Source organism: Sminthopsis crassicaudata, chromosome 4, assembly GCF_048593235.1.
Source record: "Sminthopsis crassicaudata isolate SCR6 chromosome 4, ASM4859323v1, whole genome shotgun sequence".
Taxonomy (NCBI): domain Eukaryota; kingdom Metazoa; phylum Chordata; class Mammalia; order Dasyuromorphia; family Dasyuridae; genus Sminthopsis; species Sminthopsis crassicaudata.
The window spans coordinates 32,843,024-32,862,563 of record NC_133620.1 but is presented as its reverse complement, the minus strand read 5'-3'; the positions used below and the strand labels follow the sequence as shown (position 1 = coordinate 32,862,563).

The 19,540-nt window shown below is 38.6% G+C and overlaps 1 protein-coding gene across 1 annotated transcript in view; it reads right to left on the bottom strand.

Annotated features, from left to right (window-relative positions):
- Nucleotides 1–12,007: 12,007 nt before the first annotated feature.
- ZNF644 (zinc finger protein 644) overlaps nt 12,008–19,540 on the bottom strand; it is a 149,353-nt gene continuing 141,820 nt past the window's right edge. Inside the window, exon 7 of the transcript XR_012481901.1 lies at nt 12,008–12,023. The gene's annotated coding sequence lies outside the window, so the exon portion shown is untranslated. The remainder of the gene's footprint in view (nt 12,024–19,540) is intronic.

Genomic DNA, 19,540 nt, shown 5'->3' with positions numbered 1-19,540 from the left:
TAGAGAGATAGATGGACAATTAGATAGATAGATGGATAATTAGATAGATAGATAATAGATAGGTAGACAGATGAATAGTTAGATAGATAGATGGATAATTAGATAGACGATAGAGAGAGAGAGAGAGAGAGAAATATGATAGATAGATAGATAGATAGATAGATAGATAGATAGATAGATAGATAGATAGATGAAACACTTGTGTCGATCTGCTGTTTGAAGAGACCCTGGGATGTAGATGCGTGTCCACAGACATGGCAGCTACTAACTTTTGGTCTCTGTTTGACACCCTTTCCCCAGGGGATTGCATAGATAAACATGCTCTATTTGAACAAGACCAGTGACAGCAAAATTGCTTGCTTGTCTCTAAAAAGACTCTCCTAATGTGTACCAAGGGACAGGCCCATGGTTGGACAGAATCTTTTTTTTCCCCAGTGTAAACCATAAAAATCCATTTCAACTGCCAAGGATAAAGCCATTTAAAGTGCATCCCCAGTTAATTATTTCCAAAGAGTAATAATAAAATCCACTATTAAATTTTAGAACTTCCTCTTTAAAGTATTAGAAATTTGTCTACTGTGACGCCATTAAACTTCCTTCAGGCCCCGGGGCTCCCGGCCTGGGTTAATCTGCCAGGAGAGCCCTCTGACAGGCCTGGGCGATCTGGTTAGAAAGCTGCCTTTCAAGGCAAAGGAACCTCTGAAGAAACTTCTGTCTCAGCAAGCTGACTCCATCCCGGTTAATCAGCAGCATCCCCAAGGACGTGTGCCCTTCTTGCAGGAATCTCATGAGGCGTCAGACCGAGTATCATCATTGCTAGAATGCAAAAGAAAGGGGGGAATGCAGATGAGAATCAGCCGAAAAGGTCAGAGGAGCTCTAAATCTGGGCTTGTGGACCTAAGCCAGACGGGCCCCCAGCATTAAAGAGAACCGTGTGCAGCGTGCCCTCCATAATTCCGCCAATGGTGTCAGCTCCAAAGTGTTCATCTTCCCGGCCCAGAAAAGGCCACGGCCCAGTCACTGGATGGAGGAAGGTTCCCAGCCGAGGCTAGGGGGCTTTGGGCAAAAATCGCACAAATGTGTCCAAGAATCAGGATGGGCCATGAGTAGCTCAAGAAAGAGCTGATTGCTGTGAGAAAGAAACCCCCCCCCCTTGCATCCCCAAATGTTGCAGCCTGTCGGTCAATAGCTAGCTATCCATGATATTCTATATAATAGTAACAAACAATTAAGTGACTACAATTTTACTCATTTTATTAGAGCCTCTACACCTGAACTTCAATTCTCTCTCTGTCTCTCTGTTTCTCTGTCTCTCTGTTTCTCTGTCTCTCTCTCCCTCTCTGTCTCTCTGTCTCTCTCTGTCTCTCTCTCTCTGCGTTTCTGTCTGTCTCTGTCTGTCTGTCTTTCTGTTTCTGTGTGTGTGTGTGTGTGTGTGTGTGTGTGTGTGTGTCCCTGTCTCTCTCTGGTTTTCAGTCTCTACATCTATCTCTCCCTCCCTCTCCTTCCCTCTATTTCCCTTTCCCTCTCCTACTTCTTTCCCCCCTCTCCCTTTTCCCTCTCTGTCTCTTCTGTCTGTCTCACTCTCTGTCCCTCTATCTTTCTATCTCTTTGTCTCTTTTTCTCTACCTGTGTCTCTGTCTCTCTCTGTTTCTGTCTGTCTCTGATTCTCTGTCTCTTCATCTCTCTGTCTCTCCCTCCCTTTTCTTCTCCCTTCTCTCTCCCTCTTCTTTACTCTCCCTCCTTTTCCTCTCTGTCTCTGTCTCCCTCTTTCTCTCTCTATCTCACTCTGTGTCTCTGTCTGTCTCTGTCTTTGTCTGTCTCTGTCTCTTTCTTCCTTTCTTCCTCCCCTCCCAAGAATAATGAGCAAAATGATAGTGCCATATAACATGCAGATCGCATCTCGTCACGGGAGGGGTCTTGGGCAAAGTGTGGTTCAATAAACTGAAATTAAGATTGCGAGTCAGCCTGCTTCTGGCTCCTCATGAAGCATCGGAGAGGATGGCAAAGGGACGGCTGCCTTTAAGGCGTATGGTTCAATTCCTGGCACAAGTTCTGAGGCTGGTATAGAAATCTGCCTTGTCTATAAACATACTGGGTAATGGGGGACTGTGGCAGGACTGGTTGTGGTGTAACAAGACTTGCTTGCAATTCTTTCTGGAAAAGAATAATCCAATGTCTGCAAGGCTGAATTTCAACAAAAATAGCCCCCTATTTTAAATATTTTAAATAGCCACAGTCTAACCAATATTTATGTATACAGCTTCCTGGTTTCCCAGGCTGCAGGTCTCTCAGAGAAAAGCTGCTTTCCCATTTCCCAACATCCCTTGGAAATCCAATGCACTGTTCATTCAGGAAGTATTTGTTAAGCTCCTACTATGTGTCAAGCACGATGCTAAGCAACAGGGATAGGACAAAAATAAAATAATTCTTCCTTCAAGTAGCTTGCAATTTTTTGAGAATAAACCACATACATACACACAATACATTATATACAAAGTAAGTACTAAGTATTTTTCAGTGGAAAGAAGTCAACATAGACTTCAAATGGGAGGTGACAACTGGGCTACGATCCTAAGAGACTAAGGAAAGGCATCCTTGGCATAGGGGGGTGGAGGTATAACATGGTGATGAGAAATGGACTGTTCTTTGTAGGGAAGAGTAAGAAAACCAGTTTGACTAGATTGCAGAAGCGCATGGAAAAGAAAAGAATAATAGCTATAAAGTTATTCCCCCAAGTTGCTTCTGCCTTTTCCTTTTGTAATCATTTTGTATCATTTTATACATATTTTGCATTTATTAACCTTATTTCCTATTTCCCTTATCTTATACCACCACAGAATATATCTTTCCATACACATAGATTTCTTACCGAATGGGAATGGGAATGTGAGTTCCTCGAATAATAGAAAGCCTAACACAGTAGGTGCTTAATAATTGCTTACTGAACAAAGCCAAAATATATTCCAATATTTCAATAGATCTGTGATTGCATGGATATGCAGGCTCTCACCAACCGCTCCTGTGGGCCTCTTGTCCCTGTGGTCTCATAAATTCACCAGAGGACCCAGCCAACATCCTGGGGAGCTTCCTCTCGTTCCCTTGATGTTGCATGAATAATAACGGAGCATGACAGATGGACAGTGGCTGTCCCTTGTTCTCATTATGGGACTGGCCTATTTTTTTCCCTCAGCCATGCATTTCTCTGAGAGCATCTCTAACACTGTTTCTCCTGTATAAACATGAAGATACGTGAATAAGAACAAAAGAAAGATAATACAAACAAAAAGACCAACATCAACAAAACTACCATGGCAAAACAATCCAAGAGAGAGAGAGAGAGAGATGGGTACATGTAGCATTATATGGTTATAAGGTAATAATTGGGTTTTTGTTTGTTTGTTTTGTGGTTGTTCAATCATGGCTGATTCTCCATGACCCCGTTTGGGATTTTCTTGGCAAAGATATTAAAGTGGTTTGCCATTTCCTTCTCCAGCTCATTTTACAAATAAGGAAACTGAGGCAGACAGGGTTAAGTAACTTATCCAAGTCCACATAGCTCATAAAATAACTGTTTCTAGAGTGCCATATAACGTGCAGATTGCATCTTATCACTGGAGGGCTTGGGCAAAGTGTGGTTCAATAAACTGAAATTAAGGCTTCGAGTTAGCCTGCGGGCTTCTCATGAAGCATCGATGGCAAATGGACTGCTGTATTTGAAAGCTGAGTTTCCTTGACTCCAGGCCAGACACTCTCTCCACCCATGTGCCCTCCGACTGGCACATAGTAGGTGCTTAATAAAACCTCTATCCACTACACCACCTAGCTACCTCTCAATATACACACATTATTTCCCCCATCTAATATATCAGGGTAGTGCAATGGATACAACTTTTGATTTGTAGTTAGAAAGAACTGAACTCAATTTCTACTTTAGACTCACTGGCTATGTGATCCTGGGCAATACCTTCCCTCTCTCATCCTCAGCTTTCTCACCTAAAAATGGAGATAATAATAGCAGTTCCTTCAAGTTGCCATGACAATCAGATGACATAAAACACTTTGCAGATCTTAAATCTCTATAGAAATGCTGGCCATTATTAAGAGCCTTCTAATGGATCTTCTAGTCTCTTCCTCTCACCTCATTAGGGGAATCTTTTTGTTTATGGCAGATACTCAATAAACACTTATTGAATAATTGTTCTAGGAGCCAAAATGCCCGTGCAAATAATGGGAGCAATGATTGTCTAATTACAGATCCCTCCTGTAATTTTCACATCAAACAATCAATTCTATCCTCATTAGTAACAAGTAGGTCATTTTGGTCCCTCAGTTGCCTCATTTCTGAAAATGCTCATTCCCTAATTCACAAGGAAATTGGAAAGACAGATGATATCATGCACTCAAATTTTGTTAAGATCCATTTTTTAAAAAGAGAGAGACTCTAGGTTTCCTTAAGTATAACTTACAAATAAATAATTCTGTGAGTATTCACGTTAGGATCTTATGTAGAAAGGTTCAGGTTTGAATAAGGGCCAGTTGCTGAGCTTGACATGACCACAAAGAGTGTCATGAATTCAAGAAGAACCAAGCCTCGGAGTCCATGTAACAGAGGAAAGAATTCGATATTGGAAATCTAAGAAGCTGAGCTCCAATCTGAAACTGAGTAAATCCTTGACTTTCTGGGCTCTGGTTTTTTTTTTCATCTGTAAAACAAAGCGGGTCTTTCTGTGCTCTGAGTTTTCTTCCAGTTCTTTCATCCAAGTGCTCCCTAGACCTCAGTTTTCCCACCTGTAAAATGTGGGGAAGAGGAGGAGGAATCTTCTCTAGGCCACCTTTCCTTGACAGAATATTTCTTCCAAAAGCTCCCTTATGAAATTGATTGCGTTCCAACTTCCACCAAGCCTTTGAAGAACAAGAGAAGGACTGGGACCCCCCCACCAGCCTCCTCTTAAAAAGAACCACAAAAAGGCAGCCAAGTACCTGATGCCCTTTCTCTTCTTCTGGACCAAACAAAGGTACTCCTGTCTCTTGTGGTCTCAGCTGTCCTCCCAGCCATTCCCATTAAAGTGGTTGCCCCATTTGCTCATGGTTTTGACAAGATAGTCTTTGCTTCCATTTAAGATTTCTGCCTTACCTTTCCATGTCATCCCCAGGAGCATAGCACCTTTACTGCACTCATCCATTTAATCATTCATCCATCCGACAAGCATTTCTGGAATCATGAGAAGTGCTGGGAATCAAAAAAGGAGGAAAAAACAACAATGAAATACATTCTCTTCCCTCAAGCAGTTTTCATTCTATTCTTGGAAGCAAGGTATGATAACGACAACCTTGTTGCATTTATGTAGGACTTTATTTATATACTGTACATGGGTTTGCAAAACATCTTACGGACATTAGTTCATTTGATCCTCACTATAACTTTGAGAGGTAGGTGATTTTAGCCCCATCTTACAGCTGAGGAAACAAGTCAGGGAGATTAAGTGACTTAGCCAGAAGGACACAGAAAACATCCGAAGCAGCATTTGAACACAGGTCTTGCTGACCCACCCAGTATTCTAATACAATATGTCACCTATCTGCTCCCATGTAATATTGTTAACCCAGCAAAACCTCAAAACACAGAGGAACCCAGGGAAAAGCAGAAAAGTTTTATTAGGAAAATCAGACGCCAGTGCCACAGTCCCCAAGCACAAGCCTGGCAGCGGCAGGTTATGTTTGAAAACCACAAGGGAGGTTCAGGGAGGGGTTAGGATAAAACATGGGCCGTCTTTTCCAGGAATGATGCGACTCAGAAGCTGGATATGTTGCAGGAACAGTTGACCAAAAAGCTGATTTGGGCAGGTTTGGGGTTCACAGTTCAGCAAGGTCAGCCAGCAAACATCAGCAAAGGCTTCTGGGAGCAAACAAGACTTTGGCTCACTGCAGGACCCTGATTGGCTCCTTTCTTACTCTGTGTCCAGTGCACCTGCCAGGTAATGTAACTCTTAGAAAACAGACATGTTAATCTTAGGGGCATATTCTCAAATTATATGTTAAGTGTAAATGAAATAAATACAAATTGTTTTTATTGGGGTGATAAGAAGGGAGGCACACAGGAGAGATCAGGGAAGGCCTTATGTGGGAGATGGTGCAAGCAGAGCTTTAAAGGAGACACAGGATTCTAAGAACCACTCTAAAACAAGCACGCATGTCCAGAACCACTCTGGTAGAATGCTGACTTCCCCCTGGTGAGTGGAGGGGCGTGACAGTCCTGGCTGCTAGAGCCAAACTAGGTCCTACCTTACTAAGTAAAGGTATCCATTTTCCTTCCCTCCCTCCCTTCCCTCCTTCCTTCCTTCCTTTTTTTCCTTCCTTCCTCCCTTTCTTCTTTTTCTTTCTTTCTTCCACACTTTCTTCCTTTTTCTTTCTTCCTTCTTTCTTTCCTTCCTTCTTCTTTCCTTCCTCTCTTTCTTCCTTCTTTCTTTCCTCTCTATCCTACATGCCTCAAATACTCTTCTTCCTCACTTTCACTTCCCAGCTTTCCTGACTTCCTTCAAAACTCTGCTCAAATCTCATTTTGTATAAGAAGCCTTTCCTGGATCTCTAGCAGCTAGTGTCTTCCCTTTCAATTTTTCTCTCATCTACTCTCTATATATCATGTATGCTCCTAGTCTCCCTCATTAGCTTTAGCGTAGACACAATATTTTTGTCTTTCATTATATGGCCAACATTTATCACCATATCTAGCATTTTTTTAAATAAATGCTGGTTGGCTAATTTTAAAGTAGCTTGTCAGGTTCAATTTCTCATGATCCCATTTGGGGTTTTCTTGGAAAAGATACTGGAGTACTTTGCCATTTCCTTGTCCAGCTCATTTTACAGATGAGGAAACTGAGGCAAATAGATTTAAGTGACTTGTCCAGGGTAAGCAAAGGTTTTTCTGACTCCAAAACCAGCACCTTATCCCCTCTATTACCTGTTTGCCCTTAGATTGACTCATTAAACAGAGATAAAAATTATTTTATTTTGGATTTTTAAAACTAATAGCTTTTAAATACATACATACATATTGCAGTTCTTTCCTCATATGTCCCCTTTTCCCACCTCATACCCCCAATTCAATCTTGAAAGAGACATCTTTCCCCATACAGAGAAAAGCAGTTTTTGTAAAAAATGATTAAGAAAGCAGCCATATCTGTTGTTGTCCTAAGAGCACCAAAGACGTTGATATCAGGAGGGGGATGTATCCACTTGTGAGTGAATTGGATTTAAGTGCTGCAGTCATCAGCATCTATCTCTCCTCCAGGGTCATATGAGTCCAGTGGAAGGGCATGAGTCAGGATGGCTGGAGAAGAGCCCAGACACAGTGGAAGATCCTTTTTATGCTAAGATCTTTCCCAGGTTTGAATTTGTCTGAGGCAACATCCATTCAGGGATTTAAGACTAGGTAAAAAATGAGGCAAAAGATCTAGTTTGCTTACTGCTACTCACAGATTGTTGTTTCTCTTTCATTCTTAAACAGAACTAACGACATCAGAAGAATAATTTCTTGACTTGCAAAAGAATTAAAATTAAGTAAGGCAGAGATGTTCAAAGTCATGGACTTCTCTGTTTTCTCCAGGGTCACTCCCATCATCTCCCAGCTCTCGACGGAGGAGAACAAGTAATATTTCATCAAGATGGGTTGATTCTACAAGGAACAAAGAATGAGATCATAATTTCTGTAATGTTTCATCAAAGCACCAGAATCTAAATATGTCAATTGACTGTAAAAAAACAAGCAACCCACAGATAACAGGAATTTTTAGCTACATCTAAAGATACCTGTCACTGAAGAGAATGGATCTCCACCTCTGTGGAGAGTAGGACTACCAAGACTGAGTGATCATATTATTGATCTTTTATTTTCCAGAGTTATTATATTGGAATTATATCTTTTTATTACCCAGTTAAAAAGTAATGGGGGAGCCAGACAGATTAGTTTAGATCAGGATTTCTTAATCTGGGGTCTATGAACTTTTTAAAAAACATATTTTGATAAGTTGTATTTCAATGTAATTGGTTTCCTTTATAATCATATGTCTTTTATCTCATGAATTTTAAAACATTATTGGAAAGAGAATTCCACAGACTTCACATCAGATTGCCATGGGGGATCCATGACACAAAACAGTTAAGAACCCTTGGCTTGAGAGAGAAATTACATAAGAATTAGGTGATTATGCGGTCCAGGAGAAGAAATTTTAGCTCATCAGGGAAGATAATGTGGAAGAAGTAGACTGATTTGGGGGGAAAATCTTCTCTCCAAATAAGTAATCTTAGAGGTCAAAGAACCTAAACTATAGAGTTATGTCAATGGATAAACCCTCCATCTCTATTCTATTCAATAACAGGATAAGCCCATTAATTCTATCATGAAGGAGGCCCACCAAAAGATTCTGGTATGGTAAATTATAGAGAAAACATCCCCACTGAAACACACATGGTCTTTTCAACTCCTAAGATCCCAAGGACCCTCTGAACTTTTGATACCCTGTCCCTGTTTCTCAACCTCCCAAATAAACTGGAGATCAGTCTCATCTGATGAGAACTTTTGCTTCCTCCAGGGTTGCCCTAATGTTATATGGTCATACACATACATACATATAAACTCTGCACACATATGTGTTTATCTCCTTTTGTTCTAATTCCTAGTCTCTTGGCAACTACCCATCAGCTGATGCTAACTAAAATTTTTAATGTTCCAGCCTTGTCTATTGATTTACTGCCCTCTAGTCAAACGGACCAACGAGGACTGCAGGAGCATTCTAGGAACTCTGGGCTGGAGAATTCCCCCAACAAGAACAATCTCACCCTATTACATCCATTTAGCCATGGTTGTAGGCAATAGAAATCAGGAAACATGTTGGGGTGTCAGCTTTCCCCCACTCTCTGGTATCCCATTCACCATTTGACATCCATGTCATCTTGCCTTGTCCTACCTCCTTTTTTTTCTCTTCTTCTCTCTCCCTGAAATTTCTCAGCCTAATAGGAGTCATGATTCTTTGAACATAATTAGCATCCCTTCTGAGGACTGCTCACCCAAGGGTAAGGCTACATTATTTTGTTTTGTTTTGTTTTAAATTTAATTTAATTTATTTTTGCTGACTTTTAAGTTCCAAACTATTTTTATGAATCTTAATAACACGAACATGATATTAATACAATTAATGGCAAAACCTATTAGAAAAATTCTGGGGCCAGATGGGTAAAATTGAAACTGATAACATTTGAGGCAAATGTTTGCCCCATACAATGTCAGTAAGATACAAAACAATGCAAGCCTTTACAAAACAGGCCAGTATATAAGAGGTATATTGGAACCAGGAACCAGCTCAAACTGGTTAGTAAGAGCTAATTAATAAATTGACAAACACAAGAAATCAGGATTTGGTTTATTGTTTTGTAGATTGTCTAGTTTTAAGGGAATGATGGAGAAAATCTTAATAATACAGATTAAACTTAAAAGTATGTCATGCAAACATTTTTAAGAGACCCAGTTGTTAAACATTTACTAGCAGACCCTTGATGCTAGTTCTCAATCACAAGTGATTCAAGTTCCAAGTCCACCTTAGAACGTTCTAGAATCTTAGGACTCTCTTAGACCAGACTGACCAAGGATCAGATTAGGCTGAATTTCGTGGCGAAGTGAGACGATGTTAATTTATAAAATCTATAATTGTTTATCCTCAATCGCCTATGCGACCGTAAATGTGCTGTGGGGAATGCAAAATAAGAAAAGAAAGAACTTGCTTCCAAAACTCCAATTGTTCTTTATATAATTGGGAAGCCTTGACATACTAAGCAATAAGAAGAAACTATGTGTGGCTTGATAATAATAACTTATTTCTACAATTCTTTACAAGGATAATAATAGCATCTACTTCTCAGAGCTGCTGCACAGTAGCTGCCTACTATGTTGACACACAGTGGGTGATATATAAAGGCTAGTCATTTTTATTAAGTAATTATCAGTCATACACATCCTTCCATCTGAAAGGACTTCACTTAGAATCCTACAGTTCAGATGCCACCTTCTCAATGAAGCCTTCCCTGATTCCCCGAGAAGCACTCTTACCTCCTCAAACATTGCTCAAGCTCTTTGATCTCTCTTTTGCTTTGCATGATATTTATCTGGGTATCTGTCATCCCCTGCTCTCATGCCCAGAAAGAATATAAACTCTATTGAGAGACAGAGATTATATGGTTTTTGTCTTTGTATTGGCAGGAATGGCACATAACAGGTGCTTAATAATCATCTGATGAATTATATTTATCTGTATTTTGCAGATGAAGAAACCGGGACTTGGAAGAGTGCTGCAGCTTTCTAAGGAGTTGGACCCATGTTTTCTGTCTCACATGCTAGATCCCATTCCCTTATGATAAAAGTGTTTTGGAAAGTCAGAGGAGAAAATTTTGATGTAGGCTAGACTCAGCAAGAAAAATATAAAGAAGTGTGCTTTATAAAGAAACCAGGAATTATATATATATACATATATATATATATATATAAAATATGTAATTACATAAACTGTAGCCTAATAAGAAAAACCAGAATGAAAAGAGGCTAGAATGCCTATTGTGGAGGAGGGAAGGATGAGGAGATTGATATAGCCGAAATGACAGAGTTCTGTTGGGGGATAGTGGGAAACTAGGCTGGATAAGGTGGCTAGCAGCAAATTAAAAACTACAAGGCAATGGACCATAAGAACATAAATTGAGAGCTGGAAGAGATCATCTTATTCAAGCTTTTCATTTTGCACAGGAGGAGAGGAGTCTGACAGACAGAATGAGATCTAGAAAAATCAAGTGACTTTTACCTAAGAAAAACCACATAGATAATTACTAACAGAGACAGAACTTCAGTCCAGGTACTCTATCGCCAAATCTTGTTATCATTCCAAGACACCATTCTGATTATTAGATGGTAAGTAGCATCAATTAAAAGAACACAGAATGGGAAATGAAAGGTGGAAACCTGATTACAAGAAAATGCACAGATGAGGGAAGGAAGTTCAGGATGGGACAGTTTGTTATTATGCTTTTAAATTTAAGAGACACTTAAAAAAAACCTAGGTAACAAAAATCAGTTTCATACGATCCTCTTTGTCTATCCTTCTTTGTATATTGAAAATGTTTATGTTTATTGGTACTTGTTAGGTTCAAAAGAATAAAGAAAATTTTAAAAGAAAGAATATTATGTGAGGCACAACCCTTTATTAACCATAATCTTTTATTGATATCTTTTATTTTAAGAAAACTAACATTTCCCAATCTCCTCCTCCAATTTGCCCCTTCCAGAAGTATGTCCCATCAAAAATTAGAAAAAAAAGGAGGAAACAGGTTGGTAAAACAAACTGATAAACATAGTCTTCCCTTAGTCCCCTCCCTCTGTAGGGGGAAGATAAGGAAACCTGATTTTGCTCTGGACATACATCCAGTTTGGGGTAGGCCATAATCAACCTTAGAGACTTAGACATTTTCCTCTTAGCCTTCTAAATCACTTCCTTCTTCCTAAGGTTACAACTTGGTGCACAATCAAGCTGAAAAATCCAGGATCCCAAAGTAGATTTGTTTAGCCTGAATTTTCTAATTTGAGTTTTTTTTAAGACAAATGGTTGGTTCAAGCCTCCATTCCCTACTACGTATTTGGCTACAGCCTAAAGCAAAGCAAAGAAAAAACTGAGATCCTGTCTTGGGCTCATTATGAAGCCAGGATGAGCATGTAGCATTTCTGATTCTAGCTTTTATTCTAGCTCCAACTCAGAAATAAGAATCATTTGTCATGTTTAGCAGATACTTAAAATGAGAAGACTTACCTAAAAATAATCTTTTCCAGTCAAATTTACAAAGAAGATTCATCATAAGGGATGAGGATTTCAGGACATCTCCTTCCTCTGTTTTCTTAGAATGACATTTTCTAGATTGAATCTTTACTGGCAATTTTCTCAACGTTGGTAGATTGGGTTCACGACAATACTATCGTTGAGGGTATCTCCAATCTGACATGAAGACAGAAAAGAACAGAAAGACCTATAAAAAGTGAAATAGGATAAAAAAGGTAAAACTGGAAGAAAATAACTAAGAACACTGAGAACGACAACTAAATCATTAAGACACTATACGACAGCTCAAATTCTAATGAATTTAACCATCATGGTCCCAGGAAACCCTGAGATAATGGGAAAATATTTATCTCCTCTCACGGTGAAATACAAAAGTGGAATTGTGTGTATGCACTGGCAGTTGCAGTGGTTTGGTGGTTGGTTTTTCTTAAATACTTTTCCTCATTATAAGACGATACAAGATTGTGAGGGGAGACAGTTAAGGGAAACTAATAATGGTATGTAAACAAACAGCAATAATTCAACTCCAAAATGAAAAAAAAAAACATTATCCATATGGAGGCTAGTGTTGGAGCTACATGGCCAAGTGACTACTACAAAGTAAATTATTTAAGCAGACATAAAAAGATGGTAAAATTACACATATTTTTAAGAATCCTCTTCTTTCAGATGCCTAAATATACCATCAAAAGGCCACTCAGTTCTCAATTCTTGACTTTCTCCTGACTATCCTGGAACCCATTGTTGTGCAAAATCTCCAAGTCAGCAGAGTAGTAGGTGTCCCAAAATGTCTTAATTCAGAGAATTAGTGTTAACTGAGTCTGATTAGCTCCATTTATCTCTAATTAATTACGTGTATCTAATTAGACACTTTGTTTCAAGTAGACATGGAGTCAAGTAGACTAGATTATTAGTGTAGTCATTGTGCCTTTACAAAATCCAGAAATTAATGAAACGTGCAAAAGAATCTGCAGATTTAATTGCACAGGTGTTGCCTTATGGCAAAGCTTTATCATCTGATTACACCAAGGGATTATTAGTGACTTTTTATATAGAGGATGAGCCTATGAAATGTACCTTAGCAACAGCTCATTAGTTTAGGGTTGTTACTGTATTATTTATTACATTCAGCCTTCCCCATTATCTAGATTGATTCATGGACCTATATATTTTTTCCTCCCCTCTGTGCAGGGGGGAAAAAAGTAAAATAAAATAAACCCTCATTATGAAGAGTCCAGTTGAAATATCAAGAAATGCAAAAATATATTCATCAATTACTGATTTTGATTCTTTAAAAGAACATTCAAAAGTTAGACTAGTGAGGAATCGGATTTATAGTTATTTTCTGTGAGAAAGAAGCAATTGAAACAACTAGGGGCATGAAATGATTCGTGTGTATGATCAAAAGAAAATTTGGCTGCCCTAAATATCTTCAAATAACGGATTCAGGAGACTAGAGTAGGTTGAAGAATAGAGGAAGCTCTTCTTACAATAAAAAATGATTTTATATGCTCATGGAGAACCTTTATGAAATCCATCTCTTATTTGTTATTTGGGTTCTCCCCCCCCCCAAACCTTGATTTACTGCCAAATAGAAGGCATTATGCATGCTAATCGGCCATCCCTGCAAAAGGAAGATTTCAGGATCTGTCTATAAAATGCACACCGACTCTTTGGAGCAAGATTGGATATGTGCAAAAGGTTTCACCATCTTGACCTTTGTCTTTTCACATTTCTCTTTATAAAGTATTTGAAGAAGCCGTTGGCTTCCCCACCCCGGCAGTAATTAAACAACTAGGAGTAAATCCAGCTACAATCCTGTAGCACAGCAAAGGCGTGTTTATTGACAAATCAATTATTCCCTTAAATAGTTTGTCAACAAGAAAATGGAAGATAGATTTTAAAATTATTTCTCGGCTTCTCTCCCAATAAAGAAAGAAAAAAAAAAAAAAAAAGAAAAACACCTCCCCCGTCATGGGTTACAGACAGCCTGCCGTTCACTTACTGCTGAATTTAAACTAGTAAGATGGTAACGGGTAACTGTTAATATTATATAGGGCATGACAACTAATTTGAGTGGTAATAATGAATATTTAATGACCCTCCTTTCAAGCATGAACGCATAACTTTTCACGTGTGCATTACCAAGATTATAACCATTCATCTAAAAATTACAGTCGCAGCTGAAATAACAGTCAGGAATAATAGATTGTAGCCACGTCTGCATATTGCATAAATATGCTATACACACACACACACACACACACACACACACACACACACACACACCCCGATGAAGTTCCCTCTGTCATTCATCTCTCTTTGAAGTCTGTGGGAGCTCTAGGCTCAGTAAAGAGATTTGAACCCTACCCCAGTAAAAAAACATTGCGTCAACATCAATATCTATACATCTTATAGTCTAGGTTAGAACTGGTGGGTTATTCCTCTTCCCTTGTTCATAACTTCCAAGCCAAAAAAAAAAAATATATATATATATATATATATTATTGCATGCAAATGTGTCTCAGTATGACTACAGAGGAGACATTTTGAGAACATTTGATTGAAATCCATGAGGCCATTTTGGATTTATACAAATAGATTATAATACTAATAAAACAGAGAAAATGAGCTCACATCTTAATACTCTTATTCGATCACAAAAAGTAATCATTTTATCCACCTATGCCTTAGTACACCAGACATTAAATATTTTTAAAATAGCAGGATAAATAGTGACTTCTCTAGGAATCATTTCCATCTTCATCCCAACAAAACAGATGAGAAGAACGAAGTAACAGTGTAATAATAATAATAACAACAACAACAACAAATAACTCACTTTTCTATTAAAATCTAAGTTTATTCTGAGTGATTTCTTTCTATACCTTTGAGGTAAAGATGAGGTAAAGATGACATTCATTACTGAAAAGGAGGGGGAGGGAAACTTATGGGAACTTTCGGGAGAAATTCAGAACTCATAGAGACTCTGTACTGTATTTTGTTTATTGATAGCTAGCCATGAAGAATGGAGTAAGTCACTCTTTCTGGATTTGAAAGGGAGATATAAATATGGAAAATGTATCAAGCACTACAAGAGGCTTCCCCCCCCCAGGGAGAAAATATCAGTTGCAAAATTTCTGCATTATTAGATGTTTGCTGGCATCCCAATGAAGTCTGAGTCACTATTTCCCTTGCCTTCTGGGTGACAGAATTGTGAGTTCATCCTTACTCTTTTTGTCCTGATTGCATTTCTCCAATTAAGAAACAATCAAAACTCAGTATCACTAAAATAGGCAATCTTCCCACCCCCACTCTAACCCGTTCAAAAGCTTGTGTTTTTCGGCAGTGCTGTTAATACATCTTCAAAAATCGAAAGAAAAGGAACCCGGATAGGGCAGTGCATCCGAAGATCCCCACTCTTTATTATCACTGCCATCACAACTTGCATCTCTAGAACATTTTGAAGCTGATTTAGTGCTTTCCCCCCAATTTTAGGAGGTAGTTATTACTAAATTTGTCTGCTTACAGAACTACCACTGGAAAGGACCTTAGATGGTGCCATTTCATTCTCCTCAATTTACAGATGCAAAAACTGAGGGCTGTAGAAGTTAAATGATTTATCCAAGATCATACAGCCAAAAATTAAAAAAAAAAAGATTTCTTTATTCCCATTTCACAGATGAAGAAATGGAGGTGCACAGGGATTGAGAGGCTTGACCAAATTCCTACAACTGGCTAGGGCCAGTGCTGTATTCAAATCTGGGGCTCTCTTGATTCAAAACATTCTTTCCATAGCTTCTACAAAGGCCCCACACCATGCTCTCATCACAAAGGAAAACAAACAAAAAAAGCACTGGCCAGAAAAGGTGGGTTCTAATTTTGACTTGGGCTTTTTTTTTTTTTTTTTTTTGGTTTTGTGATCTTGGATAAATCACTTAACTTCTATAGGCCTCAGTTTCTGCATCTGTAAAATGAGAATGAAATGTGCACCTTCTAAGGTCCTTTCCAGGGGTAGTTCTGCAAGCTGATGGACTCACTAATAAGGCACACATCAGGTGCATGTTGAGCTATGATATTACTTTAACATTCCAAACTTCTAAGGGATTTTTATTTGTTTCAGTGGTTTTTTCCTCCAAATTGTGATCTTATTGTCACATATATCGGAGCATTAAAGAGATAAAAAAATAAATAAATAAGACCAGATGTGTAAAAGCCTTTAGCACAGTGTCTGGCACATAGTAGGCGCTCAGCAGCAGATGCTTATTCCCTTCCTTTCCCCACATGCTTTCCCCAAAAATCACGAAGCAGCATGGCACAGTATAAAGAGCCCTGAAATCAAATCTCACCTTGCCACTTCCCAGTTGTGTAACATTTTACTTTGAGACTCAGTTTCCTCATTTATCGAATAAGTATCATAGCACCCGTGATCCCCACCTCCCAGGGCTGCCATGTGGGCCAAAGTGCTTTGCAAACCTGAATGCTATAAATGTTCATATTCTCTGGCCTTGATCACAGTGAGCCATCACCAAAGGCTGCAAAACTGCTCTGATGTGGGATGCTTAAAAGAGAATGCCAGCAGCTCTGTGCTAAATCTCCAGGTTTGTCCCCCACCCAGGTGATCTTTTAGAAGACGAACCAATATGTCGCTTGCCAAGCAGTTTTCATTTAGCCTTGATTTTGCAGGATTGCACCTGCAGGCCAGACAAGTCCGACGATAAATAAGCAAAGCTACAGGACTCTCCAAAGACCCAAGTGTCCACAGGAAGCCATACACTACACAAACCTGGGTTAGAATTAATTCAGAATGGGGGATGTAGAGGAGTCAGGAAAACTGAAGACCTGTTCCAGGAAGCAATATGGAACAGATATAGATAGATATACACATACATACATATACACATATATAGGTATATGGCTGTATATAATATATGTGTATAAATGTACACATAGCATTGTGTGTACATATATGTATGTAGCTATAAACACCTGTATATATACTTGTGTGTATGTGTGTTCATGTGTACATGTGCATGCACATACACACATACAAATATATATATATATATATATATATATATATATATATATATATATATATATATATATATATATATATATCACATTCAAATACACACAGAGGTCCAGCCTCACAATTTTGTCAGTGTAGAGCAATCCTTTCTGCCGATGCATACTGCCAACCTTTTTGCATTTTATACCCTGAGAGGAACAGCTAGGTGGTGCAGCCCTTGAATCAGGAGAACATGGCTTCAAATCCAAGCTCATACTTACTGTATGTAAAAGACATTGCGTGAGTCACTTAATCCCAAACTAAACTTAAAGTCTGAGAGAGTTACCTGCACGCACTGGGAATTTTAAATGCCTTGTCCAGGGTTTACGAGTGAGTTACCTAGCTAGTCAGAAGCAGAAGTTAAATCCTATTAGTTTAGCTCTCCATCCATGATGCCACATTTCCTCTCAAAACAGGAATGGAGGAAAATGAGAGAGAGACAGAGAGATAGAGAGACAGAGAAGGAAACAGAGACAGAAAGAGAGAAAGAGAGAGAGAGTTACTCACCATTCCTATTCAAAGATAGGGGCAGACCCTAGAATTTTGGAATGCTGGGTAAAGTACCTGGCCAGCAGGTAGGTTTCATCCTTGTAAATGTGTAACTATATACATATATACATACACATATACAAAATAGATATTATATATTCAATATACTGTATTACTTATTTTATATATAGTTGACACATTCAAGATTTGCAGTGCTATACAAGCATATAGAAAACTTTTCATTATGAGACACTAGATATATACATTTTTAAGTAATGCTAATACACATCCTTACTTTCATTTATATATATATATATATGTATATATATATACAAATGTATGCATACATAAATAAACATTTACATCTATCTACATATGTGCCCCTGTTGGAGGAGCATGGAGGGGGGCGTGTTTATATCTGTTCTTGCTATATTTTCTCAGAAAATTCTCCCTTGCAAAAACTAATTGACGTCAAGTGTACTCATATATAAAATAGACATTATATATCCAATATATTATATTACGTATTTTATATATGTTGACATAGAAAAGGTTTTCAGTGCTATATATACATACAGAAAACTTTTTACTATGAAATAACTATATATATATATATATATATATGTGATACTAATACATATCTTACTTTCATTCATATTTATATATACATACAAATGTATACATATATAAATAAACATATACATCTATCTATCTACATATGTGCCCCTATTGGAGGAATTTAGAGGAGGTTACACTTCTGTTCTTGCTATATTTTCTCAGAAAACTTCCCCTTATAAAAACTAATTGATGTCAATTGGTATACATATGTACATATACATATGCAAAATAGATATTACATATTCAATATACTATATTACATATTTTATATATAGTTGACACATTTAAGGTTTGCAGTGCTATATACATATAGAAAACTTTTCACTGAGATGACTAGATATATATTTTAAGTAATACTAATACACATCTTTACTTTCAGTCATATATATATACATATATATATACATACAAATGTATACATACATAAACAAACATGTACAACTATCTACATATGTGCTCCTGTTGGGGAAGCTTAGGGGAGTGTTTATACTTCTGTTCTTACCATATTTTCTCAGAAAATTTCCCTTTATAAAAACTAATTGATATCAGTTGGTATTTAATGATATCAAGGAGATAGCCAGTTAAGCAGTATGGGAAGCTCATCACTAGGAATGAAATGGGGAGAACTGGACACTATTTGAGACAATTGTGTTAGAAGAACCCCAGTATTCCTCAGAGATACCCCTAGGACTCCAATGGGAAGAAGGAGCCAGCCATACTCTAGAGTTCTGACCTGCCAGTGCCCGTGTGCATTGGAAGAATAAAACCAGAGTCTCACTAGCCATGGATGAATTTTTTAAAAGGTGACTGGATAATGTGAGAGAAGAAATAGTTCTATCTGCAATCTCTCCCCGCCACACACACATGCATGTCTCCAGGACAAGCTGAGACTGTTCTGTGGGTGAACCTAGGAAGGGTCGGGCAGGCCCCGGGCCGGAGATCTGGAGTCCAGCGGGCCCAGACCGGTCTCTTTGTCATCTGAAAAGCGGGCCTCCTCTTCCTGGGTGCCTGCCACCGGGGCAGCAGTGCTGTCCTCAGCAGCAGCCAGCCCCAGCCGCTGCCGCCAGCAGCCGCAGCCCCAGCCGCAGCAGCAGCTCCATGGGGTGGTGCCTAATTGCCCCCGTAAATCACGGCAGAGCACTCTGCTACTCCGTTTATTTTTTCTGACAGTAATTTAGTGCTTGCTCTTTTCCACACTTGTCATTGCGTGTTTTTCCTCACATTAGAAGCCTGTAGAAAAAGGACAGTAATTAACGGTGCAATACAGATTCATGGAGACTCCTTCATCATCTTGTGATAATTGTACTCCTTGTCTGTCAAGGTAACCTCTCCCTTTCCAAGCTTCATGCAGCTACTATTTGTCAACTATAAAGTGGAGACACGCTTTGGGGCCCGAGCAGAGCTGCCTCTCACGAGTTTTCCTATTTGTCCGGAGAAGAGGTCATTTATATTTTAGGCCGATGTGTCAAAAATTTTAGCCTGATGCACACAATGA